This window comes from Bufo bufo (assembly GCF_905171765.1).
Source record: "Bufo bufo chromosome 1 unlocalized genomic scaffold, aBufBuf1.1 SUPER_1_unloc_1, whole genome shotgun sequence".
Lineage (NCBI taxonomy): Eukaryota > Metazoa > Chordata > Amphibia > Anura > Bufonidae > Bufo > Bufo bufo.
The window spans coordinates 959,308-973,250 of NW_024399963.1; positions in this window are offsets into that span (position 1 = coordinate 959,308).

The window sequence follows — 13,943 nt, forward strand, 5'->3', positions numbered from 1 at the left end:
CCGCTGAGCTCTTTTAATAGCTTTGGGTGTATCCCATCAGGCCCCTGTGACTTATTAGTAGTATTTTAGACAGCTGACTTAGAACCTCTTCCTCTGTAAAGACACATGCATCAAAAGATTCATTAGTCTTCTTTCCTAACTGAGGTCCTTCTCCTTCATTTTCCTTTGTAAAAACTGAACAGAAGTATTCATTGAGGCAGTCAGCTAGTTCTTTATCTTCTTCCATATACCTTCCTTCTTTTGTTTTTAATTTGGTAATTCCTTGTTTTAGTTTCCTTTTTTCATTTATGTATCTGAAGAATGTCTTATCGCCTTTTTTCCCTGACTGAGCTCATTTCTCTTCTGCCTGTGCTTTAGAAGCTCTTATAACTTGCTTGGCCTCTCTCTGCCTAATCTTATAAATTTGCCTGTCATCCTCGTTTTTTTTAATTTTTTTTTTAATAATTACTAAATGCTATCTTTTTATTTTTAATGATTTTGGCCACTTCTGCTGGTCTCTTCCTATTTTTGCTTTTACTGACAAGCCTAATGCAATTTTCTGTTGCCTTCAATAGTGCCACTTTTAAGTAGTCCCATTTCTCCTGGACTCCATTGAAACTGTCCCAATGCTCGGAGACTTGGGACTCTGGCATGGAGATGGCGTCTTCAATGTCGGACACGTGAGACATGACTGGGCTGTCTTAAATACTGAAGACCAGGAGAAGAAAAAACATGGACATAACAATTGATGGTGATGGAGAATAAGGCAGATGAAATATTAGTGAGACAGATGAGGGAACGGAGAAGTGCTGCCGAGCAAGTCCCGGAAGAGATGAGAGCCGAACGACCTAGGGTGAACCAGAATTACAATAGAGAGAGAGTGCGATGAGTGGACCCTGGCAGAATTTGAACTACGTGGCCTGAAACGTGCAGGCGGTGGAGTTGGGAATGTGAAACCTGGCCCGCGTGGCAGGTTGACCCTATGGGAATTGGGGCAGAGAGACCTGGTTAGTTATACAGGCAGTGACCTTGACTACGAGGCCTGATCTGGGAGGCCGCTTTATGCTGAAATTTGAGCTACGTGGCCTGCGACGTAACAGGCGAGAAATTAATAAAACGTAAACCTACCGACGTGGCAGGTTGTCCCTATGCGAATTGACTACGAGGCCTGATTGTTGTGGCAGGCGGTGGCCGAGGCCTGGCTTGGTTGGGCGAGATTATCTGAGTGGAGAGGCGAATGATAGAGAAGACGGGACCTGGCGGCATGGCAGGCTGAGCTTGAGGGAGCAGAAGAGATTTGTTGGTGTGACCAAATACCACTAAAAAGGCGTGAAGCTGTACAGAGGCGACATGTGGAGCCGCAGAGGAACCGTACCTTGAACCTAAGTGAGGAGGTAAATAGAGGAGGTTTGCTGAACCTCGCGTGGAGGACAATGGGCCACGAGGCTGGAAGCAATAGGTAACGTATACAAGAGTAAGTAGGTAGAGCATGCGAGAGCAGGAAGAAACGTGTAGCGAGGAGTGGAAGGGGTCGGGCTCAAGCGGAGCGGAAACACGGGACTCGCCCTCCACCCTCCGCCAGACAGGTAAATTTTAGGAAGTTTAGTACTTTTATTTTTTTATTTTTTTAACGGCCAAGAAATGCAAAGTAAGTAACCATTAAATAATTTAATGTGGTAAGTGTGAACACATGCTCATAGTGACTTCTTTAAAACAAGCCCAGAGATGAAAATGACATGCTGCTTGTGGTTTCTGCTGTCCCTGCTTGTCTGATAAACATCGAGTGCTGTGGCTGGCAGAAGGAACCATCGCTGACGGCCCCCCCTAACCGAAAGCAGCCCCAGGCCCAGGGGGGGCAGCAGGAGACTAACAGGCACAGCCGCCGAAACCACATAGTAACAGGGGCTCCGTCCCCCACCCCGCAAGCGTTGGGGCCAGAAAGGAACCAGCGAGCGCCGGAAGCAGGAGAAAACATGCCCTAGACATGCTGCGCCGTGGTCACGTGTGCGCAGACCGGGTACGCAAACCCCGTTGCTGGGGAACTAGGACGCCGAGCGGCCAGCCCCGGACCTATAGTCCCACGTCACCCTGCAGCGCCGGCAATCAGGAAGTGCGGTAGAGCCCGGCCGGGAGCGAAGGCAGGCAAACAATGGAACACTGCGGCCGAAGGGTAAGGAACGAGGAACCGGAGAAAGGGGCGTACTTACCCTGCAAAGCCAGGCGGATGCGGCGGTGGAGGCAAGGGACCCGACGGGCCCTGCTTACCTGGAATGGCGCGCTGCGATGGGGGGCGTGACACTCGTAGTGGGAGTTCAGGCACCGAAGCGCACGCAGGGTGTGCGAGTTATAAGCGCACCTGCGCCCCTCCCACAAATGCGGGCTGATTAACTCAGCCCTCTAATTTGTATTTCAGCGATGAGTGTGCACTAGTGATGAGCGAGCATCAAAGTGTTTGTGTGTTCGGGTGTTCGGTCCGAACACATCGCAATATATTTGTGCGCTCGGCCGAGCACCCGAGTATAATGGAAGTCAATGGGAGGCGACCAGGCACCACCTGCTAACCCTATGCACTAAAAGTAAAAGGCCTGCCAAAAATTACAAGGAACAGGCACTCCAATGCACCTTTTATTAGACATAAAGGAGGGCATCACCCATTAAAAATTATTAATAATAGCCTGCTGCTGACCCTCAAAAACATTAGGAGCAAGGGCCTGCTGGTTACCCTCTAAAACATTACGGGTGAGGGCCTGATAGTAAGGCGACCCTGGAAAACATTGGAGGTGAGGGCCTGACGGTGAGCGAACCCCATAAAACATTGTAGTGAGGGCCTACAGGTGAGCAGACCATATGAAACATTGTAGTGAGGGCCTACAGGTGAGCGAACCCCATAAATCATTGTACTGAGGGCCTACAGCTAAGCAGACCGTATGAAACATTGGAGGTGAGGGCCTACAGCTGAGCAGACCGTATGAAACATTGGAGGTGAGGGCCTACAGGTGAGCAGACCGTATGAAACATTGGAGTGAGGACCTACAGCTGAGCAGACTGTATTAAACATTGGATCGGGAGGGCCTACAGGTGAGCGAACCCCATAAAACATTGTAGTGAGGGCCTTATGGTGAGCAAACCCCATAAAATATTGCAGTGAGGGCCTACAGGTGAGCAGACCGTATGAAACAGTGTAGTGAGGGCCTACAGCTGAGCAGACCGTATGAAACATTGAAGATGAGGACCTACAGCTGAGCAGACTGTATGAAACATTGGAGGTGAGGGCCTACAGGTGAGCGAACCCCATAAAACATTGTAGCGATGGCCTTATGGTGAGCAAAACCCATAAAACATTGTAGTGAGGGCCTACAGCTAAGCAGACCGTATGAAACATTGGAGGTGAGGGCCTACAGCTGAGCAGACTGTATGAAACATTGGAGGTGAGGGCCTACAGGTGAGTAGACCGTGTGAAACATTGGAGGTGAAGGCCTACAGGTGAGCAGACCGTATGAAACATTGGAAGTGAGGGCCTACAGGTGAGTAGACCGTGTGAAACATTGGAGGTGAGGGCCTGAAGGTGAGCGAACCCCATAATACAATATAGTGATGGCCTTATGGTGAGCAAACCCCATAAAACATTGTAGTGAGGGCCTACAGCTAAGCAGACCGTATGAAACATTGGAGGTGAGGGCCTACAGCTGAGCAGACCATATGAAACATTGGAGGTGAGGGCCTACAGCTGTGCAGACCATATGAAACATTGGAGGTGAGGGCCTACAGCTGAGCAGACCATATGAAACATTAGAGGTGAGGGCCTACAGCTGAGCAGACCATATGAAACATTGGAGATGAGGGCCTACAGGTGAGTGAACCCCATAAAACATTGTAGTGAGGGCCTTATGGTGAGCAAACCCCATAAAACATTGTAGTGAGGGTCTACAGCTGAGCAGACCGTGTGAAACATTGGAGGTGAGGGCCTACAGGTGAGCAGACCGTATGAAACATTGGAGGTGAGGGCCTACAGGTGAGCAGACCGTATGAAACATTGGAGGTGAGGGCCTACAGGTGAGTAGACCGTGTGAAACATTGGAGGTGAGGGCCTACAGGTGAGCAGACCGTATGAAACATTGGAGGTGAGGGCCTACAGGTGAGCAGACCGTGTGAAACATTGGAGGTGAGGGCCTACAGCTGAACAGACCGTGTGAAACATTTGAGGTGAGGGCCTACAGGTGAGCAGACCGTATTAAACATTGGAGGTGAGGGCCTACAGCTGAGCAGACCGTGTGAAACATTGGAGGTGAGGGCCTACAGCTGAGCAGACCGTATGAAACATTGTAGTGAGGGCCTACAGCTAAGCAGACTGTATGAAACATTGTAGTGAGGGCCTACAGATGAGCAGACCATATGAAACATTGGAGGTGAGGGCCTACAGGTGAGAAGACCGTATGAAACATTGGAGGTGAGGGCCTACAGGTGAGCAGACTGTATGAAACATTAGAGGTGAGGGCCTACAGGTGAGTAGACCGTGTGAAACATTGGAGATGAGGACCTGAAGGTGAGCGAACCCCATAATACAATATAGTGATGGCCTTATGGTGAGCAAAACCCATAAAACATTGTAGTGAGGGCCTACAGCTAAGCAGACCGTATGAAACATTGGAGGTGAGGGCCTACAGGTGAGCAGACCGTATGAAACATTGGAGGTGAGGGCCTACAGGTGAGCAGAACGTATGAAACATTGGGGGTGAGGGCCTACAGGTGAGCGAACCCCATAAAACATTGTAGTGAGGGCCTACAGGTGAGCAGACCATATGAAACATTGGAGGTGAGGGCCTACAGGTGAGCAGACCGTATGAAACATTGGAGGTGAGGGCCTACAGCTGAGCAGACCGTATGAAACATTGGAGGTGAGGGCCTACAGGTGAGCGAACCCCATAAAACATTGCAGTAAGGGGCCTACAGGTGAGCAGACCGTAGTAAACATTGGAGGTGAGGGCCTACAGGTGAGTAGACCGTGTGAAACATTGGAGGTGAGGACCCACAGGTGAGCAGAACGTATGAAACAATGTACTGAGGGCATATATACTGTATGGAACAGGAGGAGGAGTAAACAAGATTCAAACATATACCCTTTTTTGGAGGTGAAAAAGTGCATCTGAATCTTGTGGATTGAGTACATTGTAAAGCATACATTTCAATTGCGTGTTTGTTCCTCCATTAGCTCAGCGTTCCTTTGGTGGAGTGGAGAAGTCAGGGGCAATCCAGGCCACGTTTATTTTTATCTGAGTCAACCTGTCAGCATTGCCAGTGGACAAGCGGATACGCTTACCTGTTATGATGCCACCAGCAGCACTAAATACCCGCTCAGACAAAACGCTAGCGGCAGGGCAGCACCTCCAAGGCGTAGAGCGCAAGCTCGTGCCACGTGTCAAGCTTGGACACCCAGTAGTTGTAAGGCACTGAGTGATCATTTTGGACGCTGACACGGTCTGCTATGTATTCCTTCACCATTTTCCAAAACCTTTTCCTCCTTGTACCACTAGGCAGTGCTTCAGGGTGAGGGTGCTGGCGGGGTGTCCTGAAAGTGTCCCATGCCTTGGAGAGTGTTGCCCTGCCTTTGTTGGAACTGCTGTGTGTTCCCTTTGTCTCCCTTCCCCGGTTGCCTAAGGAAGTATGGACTCTGCCGCTAGCGTTGTCAGATGGAAAACTCCCGAGCAATCTCTCAACAAGTACCTTCTGGTATTGCACCATTTTACTCGTCCTCTCCACCACAGGAATGAGAGATGAGAAGTTTTTTTGTAGCGGGGGTCGAGAAGGGTGAACACCCAGTAATCCGTGTTATATAAAATGTGTATAACACGAGGGTCGCGGGTAAGGCAGCCTAACATGAATTCAGCCATGTGTGCCAGAGTACCAACAGGCAAGATGTCGACAGGCAAGATGGAGGCTGTTGCCTCTGCTACTGAGGCTAGTACCCATGGAACTTTAATTCCATCTGTTCAGCGTGGATGGGCCGAAGAGGAGGAGGAGATGGAGAGTCATCCTGACTCTCCATCTCCTCCTCCTCCTCTTCGGCCCATCCACGCTGAACAGATGGAATTAAAGTTCCATGGGTACTAGCCTCAGTAGCAGAGGCAACAGCCTCCATCTCCTCCTCCTCTTCACGGTCCAATTCGTGCTGAGAAGACGAACTGAGGGTGGTCCGGGTATCACCCTGTGAAATGTCCTCCCCCATTTCCTTGTCTGCCACATTCAGAGCGTCGTCCTTAATTGTGGGCAGCGAGCGTTTGAGTAGACACAGCAGTGGGATGGTGACGCTGATAATAGCGTTAGCGCCGCTCACCATCTGTGTTGATTCCTCAAAGTTTCTTAAAACCTCACACAGGTCAGACGTCCATGCCCACTCCTCGCTTGTGAATAGTGGCAGTTGACTTGAAAGGCGACGACCGTGTTGCAGCTGGTATTCCACAACTGCCCTCTGCTGCTCACAAAGCCTGGCCAACATGTGAAACGTAGAGTTCCAGCGCGTGCTCACGTGGCACAACAGTCGGTGAGCTGGAAGCCGCAAGCGCTACAGCAGCGTTGACAGGCCATCTGAAGCTGTGGACGACTTGCGGAAATGGGCACACACGTGGCGCACCTTCACTAGTAGCTCTGGCAAATTGTGGTATCTTTTGATAAACCACTGAACCACTAAGTTTTAGACGTGGGCTAGGCATGGGATGTGTGTCAGGTTGCCGGGCTCCAAAGCCGCCACCAAGTTACGGCCATTGTCAGACACAACCATGCCTGGTTTTAGGTTGAGTGGAGAGAGCCACAGCTCGGTCTGGTCCCTTATACTCTGCCACAGCTCTGCGGCGGTGTGCTGCTTGTCCCCTAAGCAGATCAGCTTCAGTCCGGCCTGTTGACGCCTTCCCACAGCAGTGCTACACTGCTTCCAGCTACCGACTGATGGCTGATGGCTGCTGGAGGTGGAAGAGGATGAGGTGGAGGAGGAGAAGTGGGGGTTGGAGCCAGTAACAGAGCTGCTTGAGGAGACCCTGATGGACGTAGGGCCCGCAATCCTGGGCGTGGGTAGCACCTGTGCCATCCCAGGGTACGAGTACGACTCATCACTCCCGGCCTCCACCACATTCATCCAGTGTGCGGTCAGGGAAATGTAGCGTCCCTGGCCACCAGCACTTGTCCATGTGTCCGTGGTTAAGTGGACCTTCCCAGTAACTGCGTTGGTCAGGGCACGGGTGATGTTCTGGGACACATGCTGGTGTAAGGCGGGCACGGCACACCATGAAAAATAGTGGCGGCTGGGGACTGCATACCGAGGGACCGCGCCCGACATCAGGCTGCGGAAGGCCTCAGTGTCCACAAGCCTATATGGCAACATTTAAAGGGCCAGTAATTTTGAAAGTTGGCAATTAAATGCTATGGCCTGTGGGTGGGTGGGTATTTGCACTTGCATTCAAATGACTGTGGTAAGGACATTTGGACGCTGCGCTGGGAAAGGGAAGTGGATGTTGTTGCTGATGGTTCATTTGAAGGTACAGGTGCAGGGCGAGAGGCATCCGGGCCTGTGTCTTGGACAGGGGATTGGACAGCACATAACACAGGGGAAGAGGAGACAGTGGTGTGACCCGCAGACCCAGATTGTGGACCCAGGCGTTCGGCCCACTTAGTAGGGTGCTTGGATGCCATGTGGCGGATCATGCTGGTGGTGGTGAGGTTGCTAGTGTTCATGCCTCGGCTCATTTTGGTACCGCACAGGTTGCAAACTACCACTCTTTTGTCCTCTGCACTTTCCTCAAAAAAGCGCCATACTGCAGAACACCTACCCCTTGCTAAGGTTGATTTACGCATGGGGGTGATCGGTGTAACGGTTGCAGGCCTGTTTGGTGTGGGCCGACTTCTCCCTTTTGCCACCCCACTGCCTCTTCCAGCCTGTTGCGGTTCTGCGTATCCCTCCCCCTCTGTACTGCTGTCCTCGCTCGGATTTTCACCTTCCCACGTTGGGTCAGTGACTTCATCGTCAACCACCTTCCTCACTCTGCTCATCCTCCTGACTTCACCTAACCACAACCTCAGTTATTGACAACTGTGTCTCATCGTCATCCACCTCATGAACTGATGATTGACGTTCACCACCGTCATCTTCTTGAGACTGTGAAGGCTCGAGAGGTTGGGAATCAGGGCACAATATCTCAGGTCCCTCTTCAAGCATGCTGGCCGCGAGGGCCAAATCTAATAGTGGAGCTGAAAAGAGCTCCTGGGAATATCCGAGTGTGGGATCACTGGTTTGGCAGGCCTCTCCATGGTGGGAGGAAGGATGATCTGAGCGAGGAGTTGGCTGACCAGACTCTTGGCTACAGAGACTGGACTTGGTGGAAGAGAGGGTGATGCTTAACCGACTGGAAGCATTATCTTCAGCAAGCCAACCGACCAACTGTTGGCACTGGTCTGACTTGGACAGTGTTGTCCTGCGCCGCCTAGCTTAGTTGGACATGAAGCTGGGTACGTTTTTTTTTTTTAATTAACAATTTTTATTGTTTTATCAAGTAGTTAAAGATAGCCATACATTGAGTGATATCATGTAAAATCATACAAATAATAGTTACACATGAAGGCAATAGATATGTAACATGATCAGTGTAAACCGGAGTGCGTGGGAAAAATAGTGCATATAGACAGTAATACAACCATAACAAGAGTTAGACATGGGGATCTTCGGAGTGATTGCTTCAGTGAGAGTACGACCTATGTGAAAGCATGGTTCCTGCAGCACAGGTGAGGCAGAATGGAGCAGAGAGGGGGGTCATGAGAAGTTTCTATATCTTCTCCAGGGTGACCATATCTGGAGGAAGGGAGACCTAGTCCCTAATTCCCAGTGAGAGATTTCCTCAAATCTGGAGATCTGGTCGACCTTATTTACCCAGTGATCTATCTTAGGGGTTTCAGAGGAGAGCCAGTGGGAGGGCAAAAGCAATCTGGCTGCTGCCAGTAGTAGAGAGAAGAGAGGAACCTTATGTGAGCTTATTCCTCCTACCCCCAGAGTAAGAAGGACCAGGTCCGGGGTGCAGGGAAAAGAGGTCAGGGCAAATCTGATTGCTAGCTTTTCCTATTTCAGACCACCAGGCCTTGATAGGTTCGCAAGACCACCAGATGTGGAAGTAGGTAGCCTTTTCTTTGAGGCATCTCCAACAAACATCTGGAGATCCTGGTCTATAAAGACAGGTCTTGTCTGGGGTCCTGTACCAGCGGAGTAGAATTGTGTAACTGTTTTCTTGGAAGCGGATGCATCTAGAGATCTTATGTGGTGAGATTTTTGCTGTTTTAGAAAACGAGAAGGTCGGCTTTAAATCCCTCTCCCATAGACCTATTGCAGCGGGTTTTGGACAAGAAGGAGACGTCTTAAGTGACTTGTATATTGTTGATACTGTTTTGGGAGGGGGTAGCAGATTGCCGATCGGCCTCTCAGACCAGCTCGCTTCTCTCGGGGAGGGGTATTTTTTATAAGAAGAAGTGCTTTTGACCTTAGAAAGTGCATAAGCATATGATTTTGAGTGGGTAGTCCCAACTTCATGTGAAGCTCAGCTTCAGGAAGCATACAGCCATCTGAATCCAAAATGTCGGATAGGGGGAGCTTGGAGTACCTTAAGGGGATAGGACAGCTCTCTCTTAACTCTTTAGGGGCTAGAGCTGAAACATCTTTAACGAGTAAGAGAGGAGCGGGTAGCGCCAAAGCCCCACCGCTGGCCGAGAACCACCCCCAACCTTTAATGTGTTCCCAATCATGGGGTTGGGTATCAGGCTAGGTGACGGAGGTGGTCTGTCAGCCGGCAGGAGGGCTCGGGCAGGGGTGTGAAGAAAGGCATTCTCCAGGGGAAGCCATGTTTTATGGGAGGGGCTTCTAACCCAGGCCACACCCCTGGAGAGTTGGATAGCTTTCAGTTTCAGGGTCAGGCAATACCTCCGTGAGCTCTAGATTTAGTAAGCGTGTCAAATGAGATAGGTGAGCTTCTCCCTGCCATATAGATCTGCGCATCATCTTACTCAGGGCGATAGAAGAGTTTTTGGGGGTCTCAATAGGGAGTACTTGCATCAGATAGGTTAGTCTTGGAATTACCACCAGAGACATGAGGATGTTCTTCCTCCCAAACCAGGAAAGGTATGGAAAGTCCAAGGAGTCCAGCTGGGCGGCCATTGAGAGTAGAAGGGGTTTGTACTTCATTGTATATAAATCAGACAGGGAGTGCGCTTCACCCCAAGACATGTTAGTTGTTGGGGGCGCCAGTTACATGCGGAGTTCTTCTGGATGGACGAGAGAACAGGGGGTGAGAGGCCAATATGTAGGACCTGGGATTTGGAGGGGTTCACTGTAAAACTGGACAGGGAACCAAAGTGACTGAGTATGGAGAGGAGGGTCTCCATAGATTTGCAGGGGTTAGTTGCTGGGTGCGGTTTTATTACTTCTTTTTGGTGCCCGGCAGCGGGCACAGTGTCATTGCGCCCAGTGCCACGACCTCTGCCTGACCCATCAGCATAACGCCCACTCCCCCGTCCCTTAGTGCTGGCCTTCTTCATACTGACGGACTTTTTACTGCCCACAACAGACCGTCCTCAGGTGCAGGGCGGTATATGACACGGCACAGATCCGGGACAGTATTACTGTCATCTGCAGACACTGCTGTATGATGGCGGTTATATCTAGGACTATGTTACTCCCAATATATGGCCTGAAGCGCTCAGACGGGGCAGAGATGCAATGCGCGGCCATTAACGGTTTCTGGCGCAGACAAGAAAACTGGGTGCAGATTCAGTGGAATTTGTGTCTATGCTGATCTCACTTTCTCCCAATATATGGCCTGAAGCGCTCAGACGGTATTCTAATGCAGAGCACGGAGATGAATGGGTTAAACAGCTGACAGCAGCAATGTGGTCAGATTCTGGGGCACAACCGGCTGTTTTCAGGGCTCTTCTTCCGCTCTCTGCCGGATACACAGAAGGTGCTGCACAGACGGCAGAAGTCAGACGCCTTCTAGTAGGAGAGACAATGGAGAGGGGTTTGTGTCAATTAGAAATATATAAAAAGTGCAAATCTGCCCTTGAAATTGCTGCCAATTAAAAGGACTTTTGGGTCTTGGAAAGGTCTTGAGAAGAGTAATGTGCGACCCCGATCTCCCTGACCGGCAATGAGCCGACCCCGTGACCGGGGGCCATATAGCAGGACGCGCTCCGGCCAGCCAGTCACTGTGATGCCAGGAGAGAACATGGCCGATGGCGATACTTACCTGCATGGTTATTGGCTGCTAAGAAGGCGCCAGACGTGCGGGGAGGAGACTGGAGCATGGCGCTACTCGGCCGAGCGCTCGCTCATCACTGCACGGCTCGCGGCTTCTGATGCTTTGTCTCCATGAGCAGAGAAGGAAGGCTTCACAGACGTAGAGATTGCAGCAGAATGGCAGCTGTGAGCGGTGGAGGCTGCCGCCAGGGACGGTGGGTCTCCTGCTGGACTGCTGGGATCTGACAGTCTCTCTGCCTATGGAGATCAGCTATCCTCTGGCCGTGGCTTTGTCTGCTTCCCATACTACTGGTGCCGGGATATCAGGGGACCGTTCTGTTGGAGGAGGACTTCTAGAGGTCAGCGCTCTGGGCTAGCCTTACAGACTGCAGCCTCTACAGACACAGAAGGCATCGTCCTCCAATAATGCCGTAAAGAGACATCTCAGCCTCCTCCTCAATAGGCAGCACGGGGTCCTCCACCGGCGGCGCACGCGCTAATCCACATCTGTCCACCACTGGTAGGAATGTGCGCCATGGAACGTCGCCCTGGCAGCCATCCTCCAGTAGATGAAGGCCACAAACGGTGAACCCCCATCTCAATGGGCAGGGGATTGGCAAAATATGCATTACATGTAGAGGCCGGTAATATAGAGGCCGGTAATTCGGAGGCTGTAATATAATGTGGAGGCTGGTGATGTAACATGGAGGCTGGTAATATAGAGGCTGTAATATAATGTGGAGGCCGGTAATGTAACATGGAGGCTGGTAATATAGAGGCTGTAATATAATGTGGAGGCCGGTAATGTAATGTAGAGGCTGTAATATGTTGTTGCGGTTGATAATATACTATGGAGGCTGTGATTTAATGTGGAGGCTGGTAATATGGAGGCTGTAATATAATGTAGAGGCTGTAATGTAATGTTTAGGATGTAATGTAGAGGACGGTAATATGGAGTCTGTAATATAATGTGGAGGCCGGTAATGTAACATGGAGACTGAAATGTAGAGGCCGGTAATACGGAGGCTGTAATATAATATGGAGGCCGGTAATGTAACATGGAGGCTGTAATGTAATGTGGCGGCTGGTAATATTTAGGCTGTAATATAATGTGGAGGCTATAATGTAATGTAGAGGCTGTAATATGTTGTTGAGGTTGATAATATACTATGGAGGCTGTGATGTAATGTGGAGGCTGGTAATATGGAGGCTGTAATATAATGCATAGGCTGGAAATATGAAGGCTATAATATAATGTAGAGGCTGTGATGTAATGTGGAGGCTGGTAGTATGGAGGCTGTAATGTAATGTTTAGGATGTGATGTAATGTAAAGGACGGTAATATGGAGTCTGTAATATAATGTGGAGGCCGGTAATGTAACATAGAGACTGTAATGTAGAGGCCGGTAATACGGAGGCTGTAATATAATGTGGAGGCCGGTAATGTAACATGGAGGCTGGCAATAATTAGGCTGTAATATAATGTGGAGGCTATAATGTGATGTAGAGGCTGTAATATGTTGTTGAGGTTGACAATATACTATGGAGGCTGTGATGTAATGTGGAGGCTAAAAAAAAGGGAGGCTGTAATATAATTTGGAGGCTATAATGTAATACATAGGCTGGTAATATGAAGGCTGTAATATAATGTGATGTAATGTGGAGGATGGTATTATGGAGGCTGTAATGTAATTTTTAGGATGTGATGTAATGTAGAGGACAGTAATACGGAGGCTGTAATATAATGTGGAGGCAGGTAATGTAACATGGAGGCTGTTAATATTTAGGCTGTAATAGAATGTGGAGGCTATAATGTAATGTAGAGGATGTAATATGTTGTTGAGGTTGATAAAATAATATGGAGGCTGTAATATAATGAAGATGCTGTAAATATAGAGGTTGTAATATAATGTTGAAGTTGATAATATAGAGGCTGTGATGTAATGTGGAGGCTATAATGTAATATGGAGGCTTTAAATAGGGAGGCTGTAATATAATGTTGAGGTTGATAATATAATGTGGAAGCTGTAATATAATATGGAGGCTGTAATGTAATGTGGAGGCTGTGATATTATGTGGAGCCTGGTAATGTAATGTGGAGGCTGTAATGTAATGTAAAGGCTGGTAATATGGAGGCTGTAATAGAAACATAGATGTAATGTAGAGGCTATAATGTAAGGTGGAGGCTGTAATAGAATGTGGAGGCTGGTAGTATGGAGGCTGTAATATAATGTGGAGGAAGATAATGTAATATGGAGGCTGTAATAGAAACATAGATGTAATATGGAGGCTGTAATATAAGGTGGAGGCTGTAATAGAATGTGGAGGAAGATAATGTAATATGGAGGCTGTAATAGAAACATAGATGTAATATGGAGGCTGTAATATAAGGTGGAGGCTATAATGTAATGCAGAGGCTATAATGTAATGCGGAGGCTGGTAGTATGGAGGCTGTAATATAATGTGGAGGCTGTAATATAATGTAGAGGTTGATAATATAATATAGAGACTTTATTTTAATGCGAAGGATATGATGTAATTTACAGGCTGGTAACATGGAGGCTGGAAAATGAAAACCACCAGCACTTCTGAGCTCAGCCAATCAGAGCTGGAGGGCGGGGCCTGGAGTTCAGGAACAGCCCCGCCCCCAGAAAGGCCGCCTCTCCGTGCAGTTCTCTTTCAGGTCCGCCCATGCTCCATATAA